The sequence below is a fragment of the Erythrolamprus reginae genome, chromosome 6 (assembly GCF_031021105.1).
Source record: "Erythrolamprus reginae isolate rEryReg1 chromosome 6, rEryReg1.hap1, whole genome shotgun sequence".
Taxonomy (NCBI): Eukaryota; Metazoa; Chordata; class Lepidosauria; order Squamata; family Dipsadidae; genus Erythrolamprus; species Erythrolamprus reginae.
In genome coordinates this window covers 96379672-96392163 of record NC_091955.1, presented here as the reverse complement: position 1 = coordinate 96392163, position 12492 = coordinate 96379672, and the positions used below count along the sequence as shown (strand labels likewise).

Sequence of the window (12492 nt, the reverse complement as noted above, 5' to 3'; positions counted from 1 at the left end):
GTCATTTACAGTTCGTTGTCAATTAAGATTCATTAATTTCACCTGGCTCAAACCTCCAATCTTCCTCACCTGGCCTTTCCCGCCCAAACCCCTCAGAGGCTCCCCGGGGGTCTTTCTCCCCGCCCCTCTCGCCCGTTTATTGGCTGCTCTTGTAAACCCATCCCTCGGATTGGTCGGGAGTGGCGGGGTGCACTTAAAAAGCCGGTGATTCTCCTCAGCTGTGTGGAAAATTAGCAAGCACGTTGCCCGAAGGAGCAGACTCTCGTTCTGGAGGGTCTCTCGTTCGATGCTGCGGGGCGCCGGAGAACCCCAAAAACAGTCACTCCGGCGCCTCCGCAGCCAAGTCCTCGAGCTCGAGGCCGGGCAGGGCCTTTTGAGCTTTTGAGGTAAGGCTTTTTTCCCCTCAGGCTTTTTAAAACTTGCCGGATAGGGAGGCGAGGGGAGCGTGAGTTCTTTAGCCGCTTAATAGCCTAGTGTTAGATAGCACCTGTAGTAATTTTAACCCCGGGGGTGTATTCTAAGGAGTAAAATGCCAGGGACATATCTCGAAGGTGGATTATTTAAGGATTTGAATCTTGACTAAATTGTCACTTTATTTCTGAGAGCAAGGTCACCTCCTGTGGTAATTTTATCTTTACCTTTAAAACTGTTAATTTTAATTTGAAAATATAGGAAATAATATAAGGGCAGAGTAGATGGACCATGAGGTCTTTTCTGCCATCAATCTATATTTCTCTGTTTCTGGTTTTGTTCTGCCTGTGGTGGTTTGGTCTTTTTAACAGGACATGGCTGAGATTACCTAATATTCCATGTATTTTACTAAAAATATGAGCCTTGGCTAACATAATCTCAGAATTATTTTAAGAGCTGGCTTTATTTCAAGAAAATAAGGTCAAACTCCTGGACTTGAACTAATTTTACTTAACTTTTTGACTGTAGTTCCTTGAGGCAACTAGTTTTCTTATATATTTTGCTTCTTTTAAGGACTTGAGCTTTGACTGAAATTTCCTCAGGTCCCAACAAATCACTTTCTTCAAGAAATAAAGGGCAACTCCAGATACTGAAGCTTCTGTATTTTGCCTTGAAGCTAATTTTAATGCTTGTTCACCTATGGTAATTTCCCTGCTTTTAACTAGTTAAAATTACCTCATCTTTATATAGTGAGAGGAAAGTCAGCTCCTGGACCTGAAGAAATACTACACCAATAAGCATTAATTTTTTCATTTCAATTTTCATTTGGTGTAGAAATGTTCAAACTAGTGAAAAAGGCTTTCAAAAAGACCAAATATAAATACCTAAAATGAACAATTTGCAGATTAGGGTATGTAATTGAGCAGCACGCCAGAGTTAAAGATACAGTATGCAGAAAGTATCTACCTTAAATACAGTATGCAGAAAGTATCTACCTTCAAATAACTGGTCAAAAGTTAACTAATATTCCTTCAGATCCAGGAGTTGATCTTATTTTCTAGGAATTAAGTCAATTCTTGAGGTTTGGCCAATTTATTAGAATACAACTTTGGTGGAATTTGAGGTGATCTCAACCATCTCCTTGTAGAAAGACCAAACCATCACAGGTGAATGAGAAAATTAAAATTTGCTTCCCAGTAAAGCCTCAGGAAATTATAGCCATACCCTTGCAGGCTAAAAGTACATTAAATTACAGGATTAGTATTCTAGTTTCTGAACATCTTTTGGTTATTTGGTGATATTGATTTTTTCCCCCCAAAGGCATGAATCCAATAGACGAAGAAGAAGACATCAACAGTAAGACAGATGGTTTCATTTACTCTTCAGTGTATTGAAAGCGAGGAACTGTATAGAACTGTATTGAAGGCAGGTACTGTTAGCGACATGTTGCTGCAAAAATGTTTAGACCTTGCTAAATTTTACTTGCTTCGGCAAAGTAGTTTATTAAAAAACCCCAACATTAAAATGTATCAATGGCAGCGAGCCAGAAGGCTAAATTGCACTCACCACTACGGCTCGTAAGTTCTTCTGGGAACGGCGCGATTTTGCTGTTGAACCTGTGGAGGTAGAAAAATTGCGCCTGTGTTTCAGCATGGTTTTACCTGTGGCTCCGTGCGTGATTTTTTAGCTGGTTATACCTGTGGCTCCTACCTCCACAGGTGCAGCAACAAAATCGCACTGGTCCTGCAAGAACTTTTTGAGCTGTGAGCACAATTTAGCGTTCTGTCTCGTAGCCCACCACTGATCCATGTTAAAAAGAGCAGTCATAAGTTTATAACTTAGATAAAAAGTATCAAAAAAAATTCTGACTCACCCTAATTTTGGTTATTGGCTGTAGTTCTTAGAACCAGATCACATTCCACATTCCACATATACCCTGGTGATGGGGGTGATGCCCCTACTTATAGAGGTCTTTCAGTCCGTGAGCTTTCGGACACTCACCCTGAATGAGATCAAGCGGCCGCCTGTCTCATTGAGTTTCTGAGTGGACACTGTGGGAGACTAGCACTGGAAGTCTTCTCTGGGGTTGCCCTTTCAGTCCCTGAGTGAGCAGTGAGGGCGAATCACACTGGAAGAGACAACAGCGCTCAGCTAAAAGCTGAGTTTTCGGAGAGGGGCGGCATATAAATCCAATAAATCTAATCTAATCTAATCTAATCTCCTCCAATGCCTGAGGACCCCCTCTGTGAGACTCAGACCGGAAGGGAATCCTTTGGGATCACCTCCCTCCCAGTACCAGCCAGACTTCTTAAAGCCCAAAGTGATGCAATTGGATAGGAGGTGTATTGACAGAGGATAATATTGGTGGCTCACCATGGAAATGAGGCGTCCTTGGTGGTGTCTGAGCTCAGTGGCTTCCTTGTAGAGGTTTTGTTAGGAAACTAGGGAACATCATCAGTGCTGGAAGGGAGTGCAGTTTGCTCTCAATTTATGGTTTTAGTGGCTTCTTTCAGTGTTGGTGTAAATGGTCGTGGACAGGGGTAGGCAAAGTTGGCTCTTCTATGACATGTGGACTTCAATTCCCAGAATTCCTGAGCTAGCATGATTGTCTCAGGAAGTCTGGGAGTTGAAGTCCACAAATCATAGAAGATTTGGAGTCTTGGAGATTATTTGTTGTTAGCTTCTTTGGCAGTAGCTTGACGGGACATTCGGTATTTCTTGATAGTTAGTCAGGTGTTGGCCATTTTTAATGCCAATGTGGCCAGTAGTTTTCTAGCCTTGCAGACTAAAGGATGGAACCAGTGCTGACAAATTTTCCTTGGAAGAGGCAACGCTTGCTAGGTGCAGAAGAACAAGAAAAAATTGAAAGAAGAAACCAGAAAGCAAGAAAATGTCTCCAGCCCAAGACTGTTGGCCTTCAGCTGTTACGTCATCATCTATGCTGTGAGGTAAGTTTGTCTGAGATTTACAGTCCCCCAAGATTTTAGGGTATGGGTGGGGTTCATCTTCCACTACTTTATGTTAAGTAGGGGTAACCCTGCACATCACATAAAAGAATGCACTACTGTGTATTGTAATCTTAGGAGGAAAACTCCATTGGCAACTGAAGTAACGTTGATTTTTTTTTCTTAATCTCAAAGGCTTCTACCACACCAGCTTAGAAGACAGACGATTCAATTGTCAGCCAGCAGTGTAGATGGTAGAAACAGAAGAACAAATAGAAAGAATGAATGAATGATATCTTTACTTCACCAAGCAAATCAAAGTGACCTATAGATAATAGACTTCATACCATTCTGGCCTGGCATAATTTAGCTCTGGCAATGGTTCTTAGAACCAGAAAGAAACCCTCAGTGACCATTTTTAATGTGAGGTGTGGCCATTGATCAATTTAGATTTCATAGATTTCTGCCTGGCATAATTTAGCCCTGGCAATGGTTCTTAGAACCAGAAATAAACCCTCAGTGGTCATTTTTAATGGGAGGTGTGGCCATTGATCAATTTAGATTTCATAGATTTCTGCCTGGCATAATTAAGCCGTGGCAATGGTTCTTAGAACCAGAAAGAAACCCTCAGTGACCATTTTTAATGTGAGGTGTGGCCATTGATCAATTTAGATTTCATAGATTTCTGCCTGGCATAATTAAGCCGTGGCAATGGTTCTTAGAACCAGAGAGAAACCTCAACAGCCTTTTACTAATGCTAGATCTGGCTGTTGATTTATGAAAGATCTTATAGTTTTCTAGCTTTAGAGAATAAGGGATGGAGCAAGTGCTGACAAATTTTCCCTGGAAGAGACAACACTTGTTGGGCACATCAGAAGAATAAAAAAGTCTGAAAGAAGAAACCAGAAAGCAAGAAATTGTCTCCAGACCAAGACTGTTGGCCTTCTGCTGTTACGTCATCATCTATGCTGTGTGGTAAGTTTGGCTGAATCTTACAGTCCCCCAAGGTTTTAGGGTATGGGTGGGGTTCATCTTCCACTACTTTATGCTAATCAGGGTAACCCTGCATATGAAATAAAAGAATGCACCACTGAGTATTGTGAATCTTAGAAGTAAAACTCCAGTAGCAACTGAAGTAACGTTGATTTTTTTTATTTTGTTTCAAAGGCATGTCCCACACCAACTTAGAAGACAGACTATTCACTTGCCAGCCTACGGGGTTGATAGGAAAAATAGAAATTTAGCCCTGGCAATGGTTCTTAGAATCAGAAAGAAACCCTCAGTGGCCATTTTTAATGTCAGGTGTGGCCATTGATCAATTTTAGATTTCATAGATTTCTGCCTGGCATAATTTAGCCTTGGCAATTGTTCTTAAAACCAGAAAGAAACCCTCAGTGGCCATTTTTAATGTCAGATGTGGCCATTGATCAATTTTAGATTTCATAGATTTCTGCCTGGCATAATTTAGCCTTGGCAATTGTTCTTAAAGCCAGAAAGAAACCCTCAGTGGCCATTTTTAATGTCAGGTGTGGCCATTGATCAATTTTAGATTTCATAGATTTCTGCCTGGCATAATTTAGCCTTGGCAATTGTTCTTAAAACCAGAAAGAAACCCTCAGTGGCCATTTTTAATGTGAGGTGTGGCCATTGATCAATTTTAGATTTCATAGATTTCTGCCTGGCATAATTTAGCCTTGGCAATTGTTCTTAAAACCAGAAAGAAACCCTCAGTGGCCATTTTTAATGTCAGGCGTGGCCATTGATCAATTTTAGATTTCATAGATTTCTGCCTGGCATAATTTAGCCTTGGCAATTGTTCTTAAAACCAGAAAGAAACCCTCAGTGGCCATTTTTAATGTGAGGTGTGGCCATTGATCAATTTTAGATTTCATAGATTTCTGCCTGGCATAATTTAGCCCTGGCAATGGTTCTTAGAACCAGAAAGAAACCTCAACAGCCTTTTTGTAATGCTAGATCTGGCTGTTGATTTATAAAAGATCTTATAGTTTTCTAGCTTTGGAGAATAAGGGATACAGCAAGTGCTGACAAATTTTCCCTGGAAGAGACAACACTTGCTGGGCACAAAGTGAAAGAAGAAAGAAGAAAGCAAGGAAATGTCTCCAGCCAAAGACTGTTGGCCTTCTGCTGTTACGTCATCATCTATGCTGTGAGTTTGTTTAGGATATGGGTGGGGTTCATCTTCTACTACTTTATGCTAAGCATTTTTAGTAAAATAGATGCAATTCTAGGTAATCTCATCCATGCCCTGTTAAAAAGACCAAACCACCAAAGGCAGATCAAAATTAAACACAGTTTCAAAGGTAAAGGTAAAATTACCGCAGGAGGTGATCTTGCGCTCAGAAATAAAGTGACCTGGGGTAATTTTAGTCAAGGCTCAAATCCTTAAAGAAGCAAAATATTCAGAAAGGGTCAAAAGTTAACTAATATTACTTCAGGTCCAGGAGTTGATCTTATTTTCTAGGAATTAAGTCAATTCCTGAGGTTTAGCCAATTTATTAGAATAAAATTTTGGTGGAATTTGAGGTGATCTCAACCATCTCCTTGTAAAAAGACCAAACCATCACAGGTGAATGAGAATTAAAATTTGCTTCCCAGTAAAGCCTGAGGTAATTATAGCCATGCCCTTGCAGGCTAAAAGCACATAAAATTACAGGGTTAGTATTCTAGTTTCTGAACATCTTTTGGTTATTTGGTGATACTGATTTTTTTTCTCCCAAAGGCATGAATCCAATAGATGAAGAAGACATCAACAGTAAGACATTTACTCTTCAGTGTATTGAAAATGAGGAAGCCTGGCAGGTACTGTTTGCGACATGTCGCTGCAAAACATTTTGGACCTGGCTAAAGTTTACTTGCTTTGGCAAAGTTGTTTATTAAAAAAAACCAACATTAAAATGTATGGATGGCAGGGAGGCGGAAGGCTAAATTGCACTCGCCACTGTGGCTCGTAAGTTCTTGTGGGACCAGCGCGATTTTGCTGTTGAACCTGTGGAGGTAGAAAAATTGCGCCTGTGTTTCAGCATGGTTTTACCTGTGGCTCCGTGCGTGATTTTTTGGGTGGTTATACCTGTGGCTCCTACCTCCACAGGTGCAGCAGCAAAATCGCACTGGTCCCGCAAGAACCTACGAGCTGTGGCGGTGAGCGCAATTTAGCGTTCCGGTTCTGGGGATGCCCTTTCAGTCCCTGAGGAAGCAGTGAGGGCGAATCACACTGGAAGAGACAACAGCGCTGAGCTAAAAGCCTCCTCCAATGCCTGAGGACCCCCTCAGTGAGACTCAGACCGGAAGGGAATCCTTTGGGATCACCTCCCTCCCATCTTAGAAATAATGCCAGTACCAGCCAGACTTCTTAAAACTGAAAGTGATGCAATTGGATACGAGGTATATTGACAGAGGATAATATTTGTGGTTCACCATGGAAATGAGGCGTCCTTGGTGGTGTCTGAGCTTAGTGGCTTCCTTGTACAGGTTTTGTTAGGAAACTAGGGAACATCATCAGTGCTGGAAGGGAGTGCAGTTTGCACCCAGTTTATGGTTTTAGTGGCTTCTTTCAGTATTGGTGTAAATGGTCTTGGACAGGGGTAGGCAAAGTTGGCTCTTCTATGACATGTGGACTTCAACTCCCAGAATTCCTGAGCTAGCATGATTGTCTCAGGAAGTCTGGGAGTTGAAGTCCACAAATCATAGAAGATTTGTAGTCTTGGAGATTCTTTGTTGTTAGCTTCTTTGGCAGTAGCTTCATGGGACATTCGGTATTTCTTGATAGTTAGTCTGGTGTGAATGATAATAATAAAGCCTCATTGGCCATTTTTAATGCTAGGTGTGGCCAATTTATTTATCTATCTATCTATCTATCTATCTATCTCTATCTATCTATCCATCCATCCATCCATCCATCCATCCATCCATCCATCCATCTACTTACTTACTAACTTACTTACTTACTAACTTACTAGCTTACATACTTAGTTACTTATTTACTTACTTACTTACCTACTTACTTACTTACTTATTTATTTTTATAGATTTTATAAATTTGTGCCAGGCATAATATAGCCTTGGCAATGGTTCTTAGAACCAGAAAGAAAACCTCAGCTGCCCCTTTTAATGCTAACTGTGGCCATTTATTTTATTTACTTCTTAATTTCTTAATTTTATTCATTTATAGATTTTATAAATTTATGCCAGGTGTAATATAGCCCTGGCAATGGTCTTAGAACCAGAATGAAAACGTCAATGACCCTTTTTAATGCTAGTGTGGCCATTTATTTTTTTATGTTTTTTAAAATGTTATCTTATTTTTTTATAGATTTTATAAATATGTGCCAGGCATAACATAGTCCTGGCATATGGTTCTTAGAACCAGAAAGCAAACTCCAACAGCCTTTTACTAATGCTAGATCTGGCTGTTGATTTATGAAAGATCTCATAGTTTTCTAGCCTTGCAGACTAACGGATGGAACCAGTGCTGACAAATTTTCCTTGGAGGGAGCAACGCTGGCTGTGTGCAGCAGAAGAAGAAAGAAGGGTGAAAGAAGAAACCAGAAAGCAAGAAAATGTCTCCAGACCAAGACTGTTGGCCTTCTGCTGTTATGTCATCATCTATGCTGTGTGGTAAGTTTGGCTGAATCTTACAGTCCCCCAAGATTTTAGGATATGGGTGGGGTTCATCTTCCACTACTTTATGCTGATAAGGGTAACCCTGCATTTGAAATAAGTAACGTTGACTTTTTTATTTATTTCAAAGGCATGTACCACACCAACTTAGAAGACAGACTATTCACTTGCCAGCCTGCGGGGTTGATAGTAAAAATAAAAATTTAGCCCTAGCAATGGTTCTTAGAACCCGTATGAATATCTAAATGGCCCTTTTTAATACTAGATGTGGCCAATAATCGATAATGTATTTTATATCTTTTTTGCCTGGCATAATTTAGCCCTGGCAAAGGTTCTTAGAACCAGAAAGAAAACCTTTATGGCCATTTTTAATGATAGGTGGGGCCAGTAAATAATGTATTCTATACCTTTTTTGCCTGGCATAATTTAGCCCTGGCAATGGCTCCTAGAACCAGAAAGAAAATTTCAATGGACCTTTTTAAGGAGAGGTGTGGCCATTGATCAATTTTAGATTCCATAGATTTCTGCCTGGCATAATTAAGCCCTGGCAATGGTTCCTAGAACCAGAAAGAAACCTCAACAGCCTTTTTGTAATGCTAGATCTGGCTGTTGATTTATGAAAGATCTTATAGTTTTCTAGCTTTGGAGAATAAGGGATGGAGCAAGTGCTGGCAAATTTTCCTTGGAAGAGACAACACTTGTTGGGCACATCAGAAGAAGAAAGAAGTCTGAAAGAAGAAACCAGAAAGCAGGAAAATGACTGCAGACCAAGACTGTTGGTCTTCAGCTGTTATGTCATCATCTATGCTGTGTGGTAAGTTTGGCTGAATCTTACAGTCCCCCAAGGTTTTATGATATGGGTGGGGTTCATCTTCCACTACTTTATGCTAATAAGGGTAACCCTGCATATCAAATAAAAGAATGCACCACTGAGTATTGTGAATCTTAGCAGTAAAACTCCAGTAGCAACTGAAGTAACGTTGATTTTTTAAATTTTATTTCAAAGGCATGTACCACACCAACATAGAAGACAGACTATTCACTTGCCAGCCTGCAGGGTTGATAGGAAAAATAGAAATTTAGCCCTAGCAATGGTTCTTAGAACCAGGATGAATATCTAAATGGCCCTTTTTAATACTAGATGTGGCCAATAATTGATAATAGATTTTATATCTTTTTTGCCTGGCATAATTTAGCACTGGCAAAGGTTCTTAGAACTAGAAAGAAACCTCAACAGCCTTTTACTAAAGCTAGATCTGGCTGTTGATTTATGAAAGATCTTATAGTTTTCTAGCTTTGGAGAATAAGGGATGGAGCAAGTGCTGGCAAATTTTCCTTGGAAGAGACAACACTTGTTGGGCACATCAGAAGAAGAAAGAAGTCTAGAAGAAGAAACCAGAAAGCAGGAAAATGTCTCCAGACCAAGACTGTTGGCCTTCTGCTGTTATGTCATCATCTATGCTGTGTGGTAAGTTTGGCTGAGTCTTACAGTCCCCCAAGGTTTTATGATATGGGTGGGGTTCATCTTCCACTACTTTATGCTAATCAGGGTAACCCTACATATGAAATAAGTAACGTTGATTTTTTTTTTATTTCAAAGGCATGTACCACACCAACTTAGAAGACAGACTATTCACTTGCCAGCCTGCGGGGTTGATAGGAAAAATAGAAATTTAGCCCTAGCAATGGTTCTTAGAACCCGTATGAATATCTAAATGGCCCTTTTTAATACTAGATGTGGCCAATAATTGATAATAGATTTTATATCTTTTTTGCCTGGCATAATTTAGCCCTGGCAAACGTTCTTAGAACTAGAAAGAAAACCTCTATGGCCTTTTTTACTATGAGGTGTGGCCAGTAATTGATAATCGGTTTTATACCTATTTTGCCTGGCCTAAGTTAGCTCTGGCAAAGGTTCTTAGAACCAGAAAGAAAACCTCTATGGCCATGTTTAATGATAGGTGGGGCCAGTAACTAATTTATTTTATACCTTTTTTGCCTGGCATAATTTAGCCCTGGCAATGGCTCCTTGAACCAGAAAGAAAATTTCAATGGACCTTTTTAATGTGAGGTGTGGCCATTGATCAATTTTAGATTTCATAGATTTCTGCCTGGCATAATTAAGCCCTGGCAATGGTTCTTAGAACCAGAAAGAAACCTCAACAGCCTTTTACTAATGCTAGATCTGGCTGTCTATTTATGAAAGATCTTATAGTTTTCTAGCTTTGGAGAATAAGGGATGGAGCAAGTGCTGGCAAATTTTCCTTGGAAGAGACAACACTTGTTGGGCACATCAGAAGAAGAAAGAAGTCTGAAAGAAGAAACCAGAAAGCAGGAAAATGTCTGCAGACCAAGACTGTTGGTCTTCTGCTGTTATGTCATCATCTATGCTGTGTGGTAAGTTTGGCTGAATCTTACAGTCCCCCAAGGTTTTATGATATGGGTGGGGTTCATCTTCCACTACTTTATGCTAATCAGCGTAACCCTGCACATCAAATAAAAGAATGCACCACTGAGTATTGTGAATCTTAGGAGTAAAACTCCAGTAGCAACTGAAGTAACGTTGATTTTTTTAATTTTATTTCAAAGGCATGTACCACACCAACTTAGAAGACAGACTATTCACTTGCCAGCCTGCAGGGTTGATAGGAAAAATAGAAATTTAGCCCTAGCAATGGTTCTTAGAACCAGGATGAATATCTAAATGGCCCTTTTTAATACTAGATGTGGCCAATAATTGATAATAGATTTTATACCTTTTTTGCCTGGCATAATTTAGCCCTGGCTAAGGTTCTTAGAACCAGAAAGAAAACCTTTATGGCTATTTTTAATGATAGGTGGGGCCAGTAAATAATGTATTTTATACCTTTTTTGCCTGGCATAATTTAGCCCTGGCAATGGCTCCTTGAACCAGAAAGAAAATTTCAATGGACCTTTTTAATGTGAGCTGTGGCCATTGATCAATTTTAGATTTCATAGATTTCTGCCTGGCATAATTAAGCCCTGGCAATGGTTCTTAGAACCAGCGGGAAACCTCAACAGCCTTTTACTAATGCTAGATCTGGCTGTTGATTTATGAAAGATCTTATATTTTTCTAGCTTTGGAGAATAAGGGATGGAGCAAGTGCTGGCAAATTTTCCTTGGAAGAGACAACACTTGTTGGGCACATCAGAAGAAGAAAGAAGTCTGAAAGAAGAAACCAGAAAGCAGGAAAATGTCTGCAGACCAAGACTGTTGGTCTTCTGCTGTTATGTCATCATCTATGCTGTGTGGTAAGTTTGGCTGAGTCTTACAGTCCCCCAAGGTTTTATGATATGGGTGGGGTTCATATTCCACTACTTTATGCTAATAAGGGTAACCCTGCATATCAAATAAAAGAATGCACCATTGAGTATTGTGAATCTTAGGAGTAAAACTCTAGTAGCAACTGAAGTAACGTTGATTTTTTAAATTTTATTTCAAAGGCATGTACCACACCAACTTAGAAGACAGACTATTCACTTGCCAGCCTGCGGGGTTGATAGTAAAAATAGAAATTTAGCCCTAGCAATGGTTCTTAGAACCAGGATGAATATCTAAATGGCCCTTTTTAATACTAGATGTGGCCAATAATTGATAATAGATTTTATATCTTTTTTGCCTGGCATAATTTAGCACTGGCAAAGGTTCTTAGAACTAGAAAGAAAACCTCTATAGCCTTTTTTACTATGAGGTGTGGCCAGTAATTGATAATCGGTTTTATACCTATTTTGCCTGGCCTAATTTAGCTCTGGCATTGGCTCCTAGAACCAGAAAGAAAATTTCAGTGGACCTTTTTAATGTGAGGTGTGGCCATTGATCAATTTTAGATTTCATAGATTTCTGCCTGGCATAATTAAGCCCTGGCAATGGTTCTTAGAACCAGAAGGAAACCTCAACAGCCTTTTACTAATGCTAGATCTGGCTGTTGATTTATGAAAGATCTTATAGTTTTCTAGCTTTGGAGAATAAGGGATGGAGCAAGTGCTGGCAAATTTTCCTTGGAAGAGACAACACTTGTTGGGCACATCAGAAGAAGAAAGAAGTCTGAAAGAAGAAACCAGAAAGCAGGAAAATGTCTCCAGACCAAGACTGTTGGTCTTCAGCTGTTATGTCATCATCTATGCTGTGTGGTAAGTTTGGCTGAATCTTACAGTCCCCCAAGGTTTTATGATATGGGTGGGGTTCATCTTCCACTACTTTATGCTAATAAGGGTAACCCTACATATGAAATAAGTAACATTGATTTTTTTTTTATTTCAAAGGCATGTACCACACCAACTTAGAAGACAGGCTATTCACTTGCCAGCCTGCGGGGTGGATATTAAAAATACAAATTTAACCCTAGCAATGGTTCTTAGAACCCGTATGAATATCTAAATGGCCCTTTTTAATACTAGATGTGGCCAATAATTGATAATAGATTTTATATCTTTTTTGCCTGGCATAATTTAGCCCTGGCAAACGTTCTTAGAACTA

At 39.8% G+C, this 12492-nt stretch overlaps 1 long non-coding RNA gene across 1 annotated transcript; it reads left to right on the top strand.

Moving 5' to 3' along the window:
• The first annotated feature begins 236 nt into the window (after positions 1-236).
• On the top strand, positions 237-7943 carry LOC139169094 (uncharacterized). The gene is made up of 3 exons (XR_011559424.1): positions 237-386; positions 1732-1840; positions 7818-7943. It is a non-coding gene; the product is annotated as an uncharacterized lncRNA (long non-coding RNA).
• The last annotated feature ends 4549 nt before the right edge of the window (positions 7944-12492 follow it).